The sequence below is a fragment of the Triticum aestivum genome, chromosome 1B (genome assembly GCF_018294505.1).
Source record: "Triticum aestivum cultivar Chinese Spring chromosome 1B, IWGSC CS RefSeq v2.1, whole genome shotgun sequence".
NCBI lineage: Eukaryota > Viridiplantae > Streptophyta > Magnoliopsida > Poales > Poaceae > Triticum > Triticum aestivum.
Genome location: NC_057795.1, coordinates 316,260,305 through 316,276,214, shown reverse-complemented (window position 1 = coordinate 316,276,214; position 15,910 = coordinate 316,260,305). Strand labels below are relative to the sequence as shown.

The following is a 15,910-nucleotide window of genomic DNA, read 5'->3' as shown; positions in this document are numbered from 1 at the left end:
AATCTAAGCACTTCTCCCATTGCAAGAAAGACCCATCTAGTAGGCCAAACCAAACTGATAATTCGAAGAGACTTGCAAAGATAACTTAATCACACATAAAAATATTCCGAGCAGATTCAAATATTTCTCATAGATAAACTTGATCATAAACCCACAATTCATCGGATCTCGACAAACACACCGCAAAAAGAGTTACATCGAATAGATCTCCAAGAAGATCAAGGAGAACATGGTATTGAGATTCAAAGAGAGAGAAGAAGCCATCTAGCTAATAACTATGGACCCGAAGGTCTGTGGTAAACTATGCACAACTCATTGGAGAGGCCTTGGAGATGATGTAGAGGCCCTCCGTGATCGATTCCCCCTCCGGCGGAGCCCCAGCGAAGGCTCCAAGATGGGATCTCGCGGATACAGAAGATTACGGCGGTGGAAATAGTTTTTCGTGGTCGCTTCCCGCCTGCCGAATGCGGGTGCCACCTTCCAGCATCACCTACGGAGCATTCTGGCAGCTCAGGAGGCCAGGCATCACGCGGTCCTGGCGGAGATGGAGACGGTCCTCGAGGATCCACCTGGACCCCCAGAGCCTCCCGAGGCTCAGGGCTGCGGCGGCTCATGAGGATCGGCCTCTTCACCGCGCATCTTCAGCTACTCCAACCCCCTCCCCCCATCTACAATGGTACCAGGTGATCTCTTCCAAGTTCATTTCAGCTGGGAGCGCCCTCAGGGCTGCATCATTCCCAGGCCGCATGGGTCCGTCCCTGCGGCACGTATTCCTTTTTCTTATGTCTTCAGTTTACCTTCCTGGGGGCGCCCCTCAGGCTGCATCATCCCCAAGCCACTCGGGCCTGGCCCGGTGGCATGTATCCATTCTGCGTTTACCTAAGCTGATTTGCCCTTCATGCCTAACCTGCCTGTGATCATAGCCTGCTCGATTGACATCCACCACGGAAGCTGCTCACGCTGGCACGACGCTTGCACATGGGTCCGTCCCTGCAACATCGACAAATCTGAGTGGCCGAGCTCTGGCCTACGGCAGCCCCGCACGCGTCACCTCACCAGGCCCTCAGTGCCCTCGCCTCTCCCTCAGAGCAACCAATGGCCGGTCAACAATCATAATGACAACCCGTGCTTTCCTCGTGCTGATTTACAGGAACCTCCTGAGGTCTACAACGGGCGGCACCACGAGCTCTCTCTCTCTTTCCCACGCAATCCGCTTGCGCGTTAAAAGGGTCCTGAGCATCGCGAATCAGGACATCGCGAATCAGGGTCCAGCCCTCACCCCCTGGCCTTGACCACGACATCGTGACCTGGCATACCAGCGGCGGTTGAGCTCGCTCGAGGGACGGGACCTGAGGACGTAGAGCATGAAGGAGAGTGTGGGAAAGAAAGGGAAAGCTCGCGAGGGCCTAACCTAGCTACGCCACAACTGTCGACGTACAAGTCCGGTGTAACGCAAGGGGGCGACTCCATATTACCAAGATAAGTTTCACGCCTAGAAAGCTAATCATTGCAACGCGAAATCTTCACTTGCTACGGCTCTGTGATGGCAATGTTGCTTTCCTTTCTCATCTTTCGGCAGCTTCTTGCACGCTAAAGGGGACCTCATGAGCATCACGCCTCAGGGGCTCTAATTGGACCTCGGGCCGCTCACCTCCTGGCCTTGACCACGGCATCACGACCTGGCATACCAGCGACGGCTGCAGCCTACCTGGGACCGGGACCTGTCAACGTAGAGCGCTAAGTCGTCGCTGGGTTAGAAAGGGTGAACCAAACCGGGACAGGACAAGCATTCGCACAGTTTCATAATAAGGATTACATCAGCAAAAGGCATCGCAGACCCTTTACATGCCCTCACGGGGTGTCTTTTTTCGATTCCTTGCAGGGAACAAAATACGAGAATCCTAAGGAGCCCTAACTACCCGCACTTCCATGGCCGACGCCATCATCAACAATGGGCCACGAGAGGCCGGCGACAACCCCATCCAGATCAGCCGCGGCGAAGGCCTGATGTTGTCTCCTTGCTCCGGGCGCGGTGCGAGCTCGGGGGCACGTAGCCGTCGTCGCTCGTCTCCGGGGTCAAGAAGAGCTCGAGAGAGTCGCTGGACTCCCAAGCATCACTGCTGCTGCCGGAGGAGCCGTTGGGGAAGCGAGCGGCAGGCCCAGCCCCCGCCACGTTGATATCCTGACTGCCTCCTCTGGGGTAGCACTCCAGGCGGCGGCCTTCTGCGTCGAAGACTTTGAAGGACAACAAGGAGGCACCATCGTATTCAAAATGAATCACGAGGGAACCCCCTGTTCGGCAGACCCGGGCAACCTCGCCCCAACCTTGGGTCATGAAGACCTTGCCCGGAGCAACGACTTCAACCTCTGCTCTGGTCGCCAGAGCGCCACAGTCGGCGTGCTACAGCCAAAGCTCGAGAGGCCCCCGTGGCGGCATCTCGGTGGCGAAAAATGAAGGAAAGCGGATCAAGGTGCTTGGAGGCATCGCTGCATGCAGCACAAGCTCGTGAGAGGAGTCCACGGTGTGGACTCCAGGAGTGACGGTGCGCGCCGCCACGGCTCGTCGACCTCGCATACGGCGCGGGCGGCGTCGCTTGCCATCCCTTTCTCCGGAGCCCTTGGCTTGGGCGTACAGGGGTAGCGGGAACCCAGGAGGTGGCCGCTCGCACCAAGGCCTCGTCATCTCCGGCCTCGCAACCTCGTCGAAGTGACATTGGACCGGCCGCTTCTTCGGCGGGAGCGGATCAGGTCCCTCCCGGGGAGCCTTCCCCTTATCTTCGGCCGAGAATCTGCGGATTGGTGCCATTGGCGTCGAGGATGGAGATGGAGCAAGGGAGAAGAAGCAGGCGGAGCAAGAAGAGATGGACAACGGAGGCTCTCGCCCCTCCATATTTATAGCCCAAGGGAGGCCAACCTTCGACCTCCACGATCGCAGGTAATGATGACCCTCTTTTTGCATGCAGCAGGGACTCGTCAAATTGGGCAGTTGCCGAGGCAGCGTGGGGAAGCGGAGACGCCCACGTCCAATCAGTCGCCACGCGGCGACCACGGCCGCAGGCTGTTGGGGCCCGCGGCGCTCTGAACTTGCCTTTTGGCTTTGCTGCTAAGCCAAGTCCGAGCGCTCCTTGGGCTTGGGGGCTACTGTCGGCATTCTGGGAACGGGGTCCCTAGACTTGCCTCGCTGTGGCCTGCAGCGTGGCTCAATCGGTGACCCAGTACGACCCGTCTTCATCAACTAACAGTCAAGACCCTCGCGAGGGGCCAAGCCTCGCGGGGCGGACGACGCAAGGCCTCCTTGGAAGTGGCCTCACCAGGCAGGCTCGCGAGGAGGCGGAGAGATCAAGGCAAGGGGTACCTCGCGAGGTTCTCGTGATGCAAGCCATGACGATCAAGACCAGGCTGGTGCCAGGCGGGCGCCAGCCCAAGTTGTGTCCTCGTTTCCTCGTTGTTACAAAGGGGGCAAGCGCAGGCGCGGAGTATCGAGGCATCAGGCAAAGGTTTCCATATCGGTGCAATGAGACCAAGACCAGAAGGACGGCAGGATGGAGGTCACCGTGGAGCCCAAGACGGCGTCATCACTAGCACCTTTGGCAGGCGAAGACCACCTTTAGTCAGGATAGCTTGTACTAGCTGTCTCCTTTCAAAATGGCCATTGTTGGATCCCTTCCCGCTCAATATTTGGGAAGAGGACCAGGGCCTCTATAAATAGAGCTAGCCACCACAGTAGGAAGGCATCTCACAGAGAGACAGAGGCATCTCATCTAGAGCCAAGTTAAGTTCATCCGCACACCACACCGCCACAAGAACACCTCTCCTCGCGAGGCTGTTTTTCCTCTATACTGTTCATCATCAGACCAAGAGGCAATCCACCACCACACATAGGAGTAAGGTATTACACCACAATGGTGGCCCGAACCTGTATAAATCTTGTGTATCTTGTGTTGTTCATCGATCTAGCTTAGGGATCGCGGCGAGGCTAAGAGCAAGATTCGGTAGGAGGAGATCTTCGTGCGCACCCCATTGTTTGAACCTTAAGGGTTTTGCCGGAAACCCGATGTCCGGCATAAACCCTCCAGTTTATATAGCCACCAAAGGGGAGTAGGGTTGTACAAAGTTGGTTACAGAGAAAAGAATCTTCATATCTGAACGCCATGCTTGCCATCCACGCCAAGGAGAGTCCCATCCGGACACGGGAGAGAGTCTTCTGTCTTGTATCTTCATGACCCATCAGTCCGACCCACGTCACATAGGCCGAACGCCCGAGGACCCCCTAATCCAGGACTCCCTCAGTAACCCCTGGACGAGGCTTCAATGACGATGTGTCCGGCGCGCAGATTGTCTTCGGCATTGCAAGGCGGGTTCCTCCTTCGAATACTCCAAAACAGCTCTCGAACACAGAGAACGTGTCCGGCTTCATAAAACAAGCACCACACATATCCGCAGAGAGTATAATATTTTCACGAGTCTAATCTACTGACAACTTTCGCAGCATGACATCACGTTGCCGCCCAGTCATTATTTTGAACCATTTTTAGCCTCCCGCTCCATGTTTCAAGATGCGATTTCATTGGCACGTCTTGTCGAAGCAGAGATCGTGTCCCCTTATTGCAGGATTCTCATCAATACGGGCATGGGTAACCCAACCGCATCGTCTGCACGGCCCTTCGGGAATAGGCGAGTTTTAAGGTGAGTGGGGAGGCGCTTGATATTCGCTGCCTTTATAAGGAGATAAGGATTCACCTCTTTCACCCACGCCTTCTCTCTCTCTCTGCCCACCCATTCTCGAGCTCCAGCGCCCAAGTCCTCATCCTTTCCGCCTCAAGAAAGCACTACGATCATGTCCGGATCTGCAGCGCAGGGCAAGTGGATGGTCTCCTCCATCAAGGAGAAGGACATCAGCAAGCTCCGGGAGGCTGGGTACTTAGCTCAGGAGATCAGCCACCGACTTCTCGCAACGGGGCAGATCATCCCCACCTCGGAGCCCCATGAGAGGGTGGTATTAATCCCCCACTTCATTCGTGGATTGGGATTCCCTCTCCACCCATTCGTCCGCGGACTCATGTTCTACTATGGGATGGATTTCCATGATCTGGCCCCCAACTCCTTTCTCAACATCTCGGCATTCATTGTCATGTGCGAGGCTTTCCTCCGCATCCCACCCCACTTTGGATTGTGGCTAAAGATCTTCAATGTGAAGTCGAAGGTGGTGGGTGGCCAACACGGAGAGTGCAGAGGTGCCATGGTGAGCAAGATGCCCAACGTCACATGGCCCAAAGGTACCTTCGTGGAGACCGTCAAAGGGTGGCAACATCAGTGGTTCTACATCACAGAGCCTCGCGACGCCACCTAGGCCACGGCTCCTGAATTTCAGTCCGGAGCCCCGATGTGGCTCACCTCCTGGCTAGAGAAGGGACTGGACTGGTCTTCATCGGACGAGCTGACAGCGCTTCAGACGTGCATTAGGAGCATGGTCGAGAAGAACATCAAGCTTGTCAATGTGATCCAGGTGATGCTAGTTCGCCGGATCCTTCCATGCCAAAGCCGGACTTGCCATCTGTGGGAGTTCGATCCGGCTGACCACCGGACCTTGCAACCGTTCTTCAGAACTACGCACAAAGACATCTGGAAGGTGCTCTTTAAGGCCAATGAGACGTGGCCGAAGACAACCGAGTACCGTGGGCACGACCTGGCCCATCCCGCCAGTCTGGTAAGTCTTTCGTATTTCAAGGTGTATCCTTTACTTGCTTACTCAAGGAAGATGTCTAAGCTTCCCTATTTGTTTTTTCAGGGCTGGACAAAGAAGGCGGAGCGGATTCAGTGTCCGGCTCCGCTGCCCGAAGAACCAGCTATCCCGCTTTTGACGAAGATGCTGGTTTCGGCACCCTACCAGGCGCCGGAGAAAAAGGCCAAGGAGACCAGAAGTGGCCTCCGATGTAAGGGCACTTCGGACGTGACGACCGAAGACGCTGAGACCCACTCCTCCCCCACCGAGGACGACGAGGAGGAGGAGGAAAGCAATTCTCCTCCTGAGGGGGGAAGGAAGAAAAGGGCGGCCTCCACGCACCTGGAGGTAGAGGCGTCCAAGAAGGGGAAGGTCTCCCTCGCGGATAACTCCGTGTGGGACATCGATGGTAGCTTGGAGTGGCGCGCCAGAGATAAGCCCCGGGCCGAATCATGAGTACTCAGAGGCACTGACACGTTCATATACCCAGCCTCTTTACTTCATAATTTTAACATGTTGAATCATGCACTTGCAGTCCGTCTCGTTCCGACCTCGAGCGATCCTCATCTTTGGGAAATTCGCTGGATCCGAAGGTGATGGATAGCGGGTCCCTTCCGACGGCCTCCTCTCCTAAGCTATGGAGGATGCTGAAGTGCTGTCCCGAAGGACCCTCCCAGCTCAGGGGGAGGCACAGGAGGCCGTCATGGTGGCGCCAGAGGATGATACCTCGGCCGCCGGACACATGGGGGAGCAGATCCCCATGGAGACTGGCGATGGGGGCCATATCCAATTCGGCCCCCAGCCGAATACGATCCTAGAGACCTATACAACTCTGGAATCCGGCAAGCAGCCTCCTTCTAAAGAAGGAGGTGCACCAATTCCACCGGTGACCTCTGTCCATCCAGAGGCACCGGATACTCTACTGGAAGCGCTGCAAAGCGCTTCCATTGTTGAGGAACACTGTATCCTTATGGGTACGGTGATTGAGAGGGTTCAGTCCGTTAAGAGCGGACTGACCGAAGCCTGCACCAGCCTTCTAACAGGCTTTGAGGTAAGTGACGCAATTGTATAAAAAGAATGTCATAGTATACACAGTAGCCCCTGAGACTCTGTCCGGTGTTTGGAAAGAAAAGCCAGACAGAGGATCAAGTAATTTTTGCAGGAGACTAACCAAATATGTCTTATGTGAATAAGCAGGTGTCATTGCTGGCTGCGACTTCTCATTCTGCCGAAGTCTCCGGACTGAGGCAGAGTCTGGAGCAATCCGAGGAAGAGCTCACCCGTGTAAACAAGCAGTTAGAAGACAAGCAAGGTATGCAATGACCTTTTGTAGATCCATAAAGGATCAATAATTTGTGCTGATCATAGTGCAATGATATTTGTTAGGAGCAGCGACACCCTCAAGAAGGCGCTGCCGAGGCCAAAAAGAAAGTGGCAAAGGAGCAAGCCGCCCGTGAAAAACATGAGGCCAGAGTTGATGAGGTCCAGCAGGAGCTCCAGGACGCCGTGAAGAAATGCGAATCCTTGGAGTGCAATATTGTGGATCAAGAGACTGAACTCGCCAAGGCTCGCCAAAGCACACATGATGCCCGGGTTGAAGCCCAGGGTGCCCTCCAGGAAATCCAAGAGGCCAGAAAAGTCACGGCGGGTAAGGCCTTCATTATGCTGAGCAAATATGTGAAGAAGAGGTATCTCTTACTAATCCGGATTTGGAGTTCTCCAGGAGCATTTGCGGATTTACCGCGCAGTGTTGACGACGCTGCAGAGTTCTTCTGAGCCGAAGATGGGAGCTCGACGGAGAAGCTGTTCTAGTCGCAATACCTTGCGCAAGAACATCCGGTGCCCTTTAGCGATCAACTAAAACAGCTGGTCGAACTGCATAGGGTGGCCGAACTAGCCATGAAGGATTTAATAATCCGGCTATGGCCTGCCAAAGCCATACCCAGCATCTACTTCGGGCTCATGAAGCGGCTGGTCAATGCCTGCCCCCGGCTTGACGTCATCAAGCGGTCAGTCTGCATCGAGGGTGCGCGGATGGCCTTCGGCCGTGTCAAGGTGCAGTGGGCAAAGATGAACGCCGTCAAGCTCGCGACCGAGGGACCGCCCACTGACAAGGAGCACCGCACGCTCGAGTAGTATTTTGATGATGTCCTAGAGGGATCACGCATTGTAGCAGAGCAATGTGCTAAGGACATTATTTTTGAATGAATACATTCATGTTATCCTGTCATGTATGGTGAAACAAAGCTGATATGTAATATAATGCTTGTTATTTTTAAAATTTTGCCTCCTGTGCGGCCATTCTAACATATAAGATGGCTAGCCGACCCGCTCACCTGAAGCTTCCTCGATTTTGCACCGTTTGTGTTCGTTTGATTGCCTCTGGTCAGGTCAACATGGCTGTTGCCGTCGTTCGATTTTCACTGCCCATTTTGACTCAGTAGTCTTGCGTGGAACCCGATGACCGGTGGGCTCGGCGAGGTTTCTGGTTGGTTGGGTTCGACATTTTCGGGTGGCCACTCGTTGCGCGTCGCGTGGCTGTTTTGGCGCTGACTGCGGCGTGCATGCGTGGGGGCCCGCACGGGTTGAATGGCGAGGTTGGTCGATGCATGCGCACCCGGTTAGCGCACCCTCCTCTCGCTGATAGGTGGGCCGGTGGTGCTGCTGGACCGCTCGTCAGATTCGCTGGCTAGGCTCGGCTCCTCATGGGATGGTGTGCGCGGGCAATCGCCTACCGTTGTGCGGGGCCCTCACGGGATGGGCTGTGCGCAGGAGGTCGTGCGTCGTTGCGCGTGGACTGCTGCATGTGGGGTGGAAGGGCCGAGGCGTGGAGAGGCTGATTTGCTGGTGGGGATATACCCGCTGGTTCTTTGCGTGGGATGACATGTGGGACACCCTGCTCCCTGGTCCTACGTGTCAGCGGGTGGTGTTTGTTCGTCCCATGTCCAGCTTTCTGTCCGGGGTTGGAGGGAGTTGTTGGCTTGCCCCGTCAAACTCGTCATGCGAGGCTGAGGGCATCTCCAGCCGCGCCCCCAAGAAGGCCTCCCCAGGCGATTTTTTCGCGCCGGCACCGAAAAAACGTCCCAGTCGCGCCCCCAGGACGCTGAAAATCGCCGGTTCGGGCCTTTTTTCTGCCCGGCGGTCACAGGCCGAACCCGGCGCACTGGGGAGCCGTTGGGGGCTCCGGCGCTAGTGAAAAGCGCGCCTGGCCCACACCGACAGGGGAAAAGTCAAGTTTTTCTTCCCCGACTCGCCTCGCACCCCTCGCGCCCTCGGCCACCACTAGCTGTATCCCGGCGACGGTCGCCGGCCTACTCCGCCTAGATAGCCATTCCCTGCCTGAAAATAGCAGCGCTTTGCCGCGGCAACCCCTCCCCGCAGCACTAGGCGGTGCAGGCCGCCGTTTCCGGCCGCGGAGGCGCGGTTTAACGCCGGGTACATGCCCACGAGCGCAAGGTGTTCGGCGTTTTGACTGACTCGGCGATGGACTCCGATGAGGAGGAAGAGCTCGCCGCGCTGCTGGAGGAGGAAGCCGCGGCCGACGTCCAGGAAGAAGAGCATCTGATGGTGCTCGCCGCCCTCGCCCAGCTGCTGGCGAGCAATGAAAAGCCGCGTCGAGGTGGCTCGGCGCCGGGGCGGGTGAAAGCAAAGAACCGGCATCGTCTGCAAGGCTACTGCATGCTCTACTCCGACTACTTCGCCGATGCTCCACTTCATGGCGAGAGAACATTTCGGCGCCGTTATTGGATGAGCCGAAAGCTCTTCCTCAGGATTGTGAATTCCATCCGGGAGTTCGACAACTACTTCAAGTGCAAGATGGATTGCACTGGCGCTCTTGGATTCACCTCCATCCAGAAGTGCACGACAGCGATGAGGATGCTTGCATATGGAGCTCCCAGTGATTCACTCAACGACTATGGGCGCATGGCCGAGTCCACCAGCATAGAGTGTTTCTACAAGTTCTGTCGGGCAGTGGTGGCAGTGTTTGGGCCACAATACTTGAGAGCACCCAATGCGGAAGACACTGCTCGGATCCTAGCCTAGAATGCAGCAAGAGGATTTCCTGGGATGCTTGGAAGCATCGACTGCATGCATTGGAAATGGAAGAACTGCCCATTTGGTTGGCAGGGGATGTACAAAGGCGCCAAAGGTGGTTGCAGTGTGGTGCTTGAGGCGGTAGCCACACATGACCTCTAGATTTGGCACTCCTTCTTTGGTATGCCAGGAACTCACAATGACATCAATGTGTTGCAGTGCTCTCCTGTTTTTGCCAAGCTCGTTGAGGGCCATTCTCCTCCGGTGAACTTCGAGATCAATGGGCACCAATACAACAAGGGGTACTATCTAGCTGACGGCATCTATCCGAGATGGTCGACATTTGTGAAGACGATCTCAAACCCTGTGCCAGGAGGCAAGAACGCCTGGTTTGCGAAGGTTTAGGAGGCTTGCAGGAAGGATGTCGAGCGGGCATTTGGTGTGCTCCAATCTCGATTCGCTGTTGTTCGGTACCCCGCTCAGACATGGTCGAAAGATCAAATGTGGGAGATCATGACTTGCTGTGTCATCTTGCACAACATGATCATCGAGAGCTAGCAAGAAGACCTAGTGTTTGACACTGAACCATACTACAGGCAGGGTCCTCTAACCGAAGTTGATCACCAGCTACCGGCAACTTGGACTGCCTATCTCAGTATGCGTCAAGAGATCCGAGACCCACAGGTGCATCATCAACTGCAGAAGGATCTGATTGAGCACCTATGGAGGCTCAAGGGGGACGCCGCGTGATGAAATACGAGTTTTTATTTGTTGAACTATATAATTTGTATTGAACTATTTGTTGTTGTACTATTTTGTTGAAGTATTTGATTTTTCTGTGATGAAATATGTGATAAGGAATAATTATGTTGATAAATGAACGCCGAGACAGGGCGAAACCATGCCGAATATGGGCCTATTCTCGCCCATATGGGCCGTTTATTCGCCGAAATTGGGCTGCAAAGTGATCCAATTTCGACGCCTGGGGGCGAGCTGGGGGCGGCGGCTGGGCGAAAAACCGCCCCCAGCGCCGAGTGTCTCGCCGGCTCGCCCCCAGGGGACGATTTTTGTGCGTCCTGGGAGGGCCAACGGCTGGAGATGCCCTGACTCCTACGCCTGGTCTCGCTGTGGCTGATGCACGGCTCGACCAGCCGGACGTGCGTGCGCTGCGCCGTGGACCCCGCCTCTGCGTCGTTGCGCTGAGCCTGCGCGTCCCCCTCTTGCGCGAGCGTCTTTCGGCCGCTGGCCTGCTGTTTGTATGACGGTGGGCCAGAGTGGCCCTCTTAGGATGCGTGTCTTCCGGGCGGTGGTGGGTATGTTCCCGTGCGCCGAGTGTTGAGAGGCTGCGCCCGGCCCTTTCTTCCTTATTCATCTTTCCTTCGTTGCTCCTTTTCTCTCTCCCGCTCTCCATTTTCGTTGTCCGTCGTTCGCCTGCTTCGCCCCCACCACGCTTTGCTTCCTCTCCGACCCGTTGCGGCTGACTGGTATTCTTCCCCGTCCGTGTGCATCGCCATTGTGATGGAGTTTGTGCATTCCATCGGTGCTGCTGGTTAAGGTCGGTGGTTGCCTTCCTTCAGATCGTCTGCATTTTACGCAGTGCACCCTGCTTACCTCGGCGTTCTTCCTCTTGCGTGCTACTACATGTACAGCCCAGGTCCTTCCCCTGATATCTCCTGCGCTTGCTGTCGCATCGGCTCTCCATCCCCTGCTATCTTACGGAGGGAGTACGAACGACTGTGGCAGCGAGCATGGGAGTGACAAAGCTAGCTGAGTTGGTCGACTGTGAGGAATGACTGCGCTCAACGCCGACCTCCAACCTGTTCTTCTCAACCATACATAGCTTCCAGGAGGCGTCGGCTACAGGAGCGCCATGAGCCTTAGGAGTGGAACACCACTTCCTCCAATCTTGCAGAGGTGCTCCTCTCTCGTTGCTTTTACTTCCTCCATCATTCACATTTAAACTTGTTAATATATTTGTCCTGATGGAAGCTGCATTTTATTCCCCTTTATGTATTATGAATGCATTGTAGATTGACATTATTGAAGCAACATGTTTAAAGAAATGTTACAGGTGGCCACACATGAGTAGGCTTCCTGATTAGGAATCACGTAACTAATTAGACTTGGTACCCCAGCCTAATATATCAGTTAATCAGTTGTTAACATGGATACACCGAGCCAAATTATATATGCTAGATCCAAATTATATATGCTAGATAGGTTTGTGGTTTTTTTTAGAATAGTTAGATTCAAGCTCTGCCCTGTTGTACTTTGGTTAGCAGATAAAATGTGATGTTATCCTGTTGAGGTTAAATATCCACACTACCCATGTACAAAATTGTTAACACGGGTACATTTTTGCTTGGACTAAGAACAACTATATGTGGTTAGCACTGGTGTGTATACTCGGTTACAAAATTGTACATATGTTCGAATAACAGTTTATGAAACTAGAGTTCATCGTATTATATTTTATTTTATGAACATATGGAACATTTAAGGAATAAATTTGAGTCTTGGCAATGGCTTTGGCCTGAACAAGTTAGATGGTGAATATTTTCTGATCCATAGTGTAGCAGCCTCCTTTGTTTGGTTTGCACAGATGTTGATCAATGCATTTTGAGAATATTTTGTGAGGTATCTTGATTGGCATATCAGAGGCTGCTAGAGTTGTTCAAGCATTGTGTGCGTTCTACTTTCAGTAGATTTGCTATCTATATTTACTTTGTTTAGTTTGAATAGGTACAATAACAAGGCTAGGTTCAATAACTATTTGTTTTCTTTTTTACACAACGGCTGAATTAAATCATTATCCTCTTTCCATGGTGCTCACGGTTTAATTGCTATAGTTGCTGGAGCCATTGGCCATTTATACATAATATTGTATACATTTGTAATGTCGATCCTTGCTCATGGCACACCATTCTTGGTTTTCTGGTGACAAGAACTAGTATATTAACCATGTGAGTAGGCCTTGCATTGACCTCGGTATTGACAACAGGTCCGACTAAAATTACAAACTTGATCTTAACGATTATACTATGAGTTTGTCTTAGTTGACCATCAACTGTGCATCATGCAATTAAAAAAAGCTCTTGCAACTGTTGTTTTACTGCTAGCTAAAGGGATTCAGTTGATTGTGAGAGCATAGCAGAGCAGCAAGAGGGGAACTCACTCCTCAACACGGCGACCTGCGTGAGCTTCGCCCGAACCTGCTGATGTCGTTCTTTTAGCTGTAGACCAGCGCCACCTGGGCCTTCTCCTTCCTTGGAAAAGAACCCATTGTAGACTTCACCCAACCTTCTTGTAGCTGTAGACCATCATGTCATATAATTACTTGCAGAAGAACTATATTGTATTATTGGGATTGTAAAGCGGAAACGGTAGAACTCTACGACTTCTTTATTAATGTCGTTTGACTATTTACTTTCTCAAGTAGTGTGAATATAGTGTCGTCGGGATATCAAGTATATGCATGAAAATATGCAATTTTAAAAATGGCTGTAGTATCCCCTATTTGTCAGATCCTCATATGTTGTTGGTAGTGATGCTTATGTGCAATACACTTTACTAAATATATGCATGTCGTACACACCCAGAAAGCTTTGAACAGGCTAGGCTTTTAGTACCCTGTTTCCTTTGCACTGATCTGGGTTTCTTCTTGCTTTCATTTTTGCCTCTCTTTTCTGCTGCAACTCCGCTGGTTCTTTGTTGCTGCTGCACTTTGGGTTGACTTGCCATGGAACCATTTTGTTGAGGTGTCTCCATCACCATTATTTGCTATGTTTTGGATTTACCCGCTCGCTGACTACTGCATTTTGCCTCCTGTAGGCCTCTGCTTTTCTCGTCGTCGTCTATCGGTCCAAGCTGCTGTTGTCCGCTCCATCGCCTTCCAGTTGCTTCTGGAGCATGCTGCGGATTCGTTGTGCCTCCCTCCAATGTAAGTTCTCTTTGCTTCCACTGCCTTTGCATATGCATGTGTGATATTTTAATTTATAGAGTCCAGAGAAGAACAGAGGAGAAGTCTGAAATAGATGAGTTTGTGCTGAGAAGGTCCTGACTAATTCATGCAGTATTGGCCATGGCTACATGTTTGTTAGCCATTTTTTTCGAAAAGGAGGACTCCCCGGCCTCTGCATCAGAACGATGCATATGGCCACTTAGATAAATAAAATATGTTCAACAATGTCTTAGAGTCGTAAAACAAAAAAAGTCGAGCTCACATAGACCTCGACGTTAAAACAGATAAAGTCCATTGTCGGTGTCAAAACCGGCGGATCTCGGGTAGGGGGTCCCGAACTGTGCGTCTAGGCGGATGGTAACAGGAGACAAGGGACACGATGTTTTTACCCAGGTTCGGGCCCTCTCGATGGAGGTAAAACCCTACTCCTGCTTGATTGATATTGATGATATGGGTAGTACAAGAGTGGATCTACCACAAGATCAAGGAGGCTAAACTCTAGAAGCTAGCCTATGGTATGATTGTTGTAATGGTTGTGTCCTATGGACTAAAACCCTCCGGTTTATATAGACACCGGAGAGGGCTAGGGTTACACAGAGTCGGTTACAATGGTAGGAGATCTACATATCCGTATCGCCAAGCTTGCCTTCCACGCCAAGGAAAGTCTCATCCGGACACGGGACGAAGTCTTCAATCTTGTATCTTCATAGTCTTGGAGTCCGGCTGACGATGATAGTCCGGCTATCCGGACACCCCCTAGTCCAGGACTCCCTCAGTAGCCCCCGAACCAGGCTTCAATGACGTCGAGTCCAGTGCATATATAGTCTTCGGCGTTGCAAGGCGGGTTCTCCTTGAAATTCCATGTGCTTGCCGGATAGTGTCCGGCTCTTTTATAAATGTTGCGCTCCTTGGCTTCCATGCCCAATAATGGCCTTCTTCCATGCGTCGCACGAATGCGAAAAGCCAGGGTATCTTTTATGTTTTACCCCCTAGCTGCGCAAACAATCTGCCTATAAGAGAGGCAAGAATCCAGATCTAAATCCCACCATCCTCCTTCCGCGAGTACTCATCGGGGCGCTTCTGACCAAAAATCCATTCCATCATGGACCGTCGACGCAGCTCCTCCTTTCGCGCTCCCAGCCCTTTGCCAGGAGATTGGAGGAGATGTTCTGTCCCGCACAATGAGCTGGTGGCGCTCCAAGCAGAGGGATACCTTCCTCCGGCCTTTATGGTCCCGGTTTGAGCCGGGCTGGCCACCTACAAAGGTGGGAAGCAAGCGGAGGCCACCCCTAGTCCCAACAAAGGGGAGCGGGTATGCTTCGTCCCCCATCTGATAAGGGGGCTCGGATTTCCTGTACATCCGTTCCTCCGCGGGCTTCTGGAGTTCTACGGACTCCAGCTCCATCACCTCACGCCCGCCTCTATTTTGCATATCGCGGGTTTCGTAGCCCTTTGCGAGCTATTCTTGGGCATCGAGCCCCACTTTGCGCTGTGGAAGAGGCTATTCTGCCTCGTACCCCGCTCTCATGAGGGGTCAATATATCAAGTGGGCGGTGCCGAAATATGGCGCATCGCCAGGACCGGATATCCATCCGGAACCCCTAAGAAGGCGTCCGAAGACTGGCCTTCAGAATGGTTTTATGTAGAAGACACTCCACTGTCGGACCCTGTTCGGATCGGCCTTCCGGAGTTCAGCAATGCTCCTCTGAAGAAACGCCTGAGTTGGCGCCCGCGGAGCCCTCAGCTGGAGGTAGACAAGAGCGTCCATTATTTGATGGGTCGGATAAGGTTACTGGCCCATTCCGGATTGACCATGATCGGAGTCATGGCCACGTGCATTATGTGGGGGGTGCAGCCACTGCAATACAGGGACCACCCCATGTGGGATTTCAACGGGGAGAATGATGCCACTCGTCATGGCCGCCAAGGGCCGGGATCGGCCGAAGATCTAGTGAAGATTCTGTCCGGCCTGTACAAGGGGGAGAAGGAGGACTTCCTCCAGACGAGCCCATTGAATGGGTTCTCCATGAACAACCCTCGGAGCTGGGTAAGCGGATGTTCATTTATCCGACCCGCGCTTTCAAAGTTAAGTACCTTACTTTATGGTTTTGACGCAGGAACTGCACCGGACTGTGGAGAGCATACGTAGTCCGGCCCCACAACCCGAGGATCCAGAACGATCCCTTGATCCG

General features: G+C 53.2%; 1 long non-coding RNA gene across 1 annotated transcript; it reads left to right on the top strand.

The window, feature by feature from the left end:
- The first annotated feature begins 11,112 nt into the window (after positions 1-11,112).
- LOC123090720 (uncharacterized) lies at positions 11,113-13,741 on the top strand. Its single transcript, XR_006442553.1, has 3 exons — positions 11,113-11,312; positions 11,407-11,671; positions 13,589-13,741. It is a non-coding gene; the product is annotated as an uncharacterized lncRNA (long non-coding RNA).
- The last annotated feature ends 2,169 nt before the right edge of the window (positions 13,742-15,910 follow it).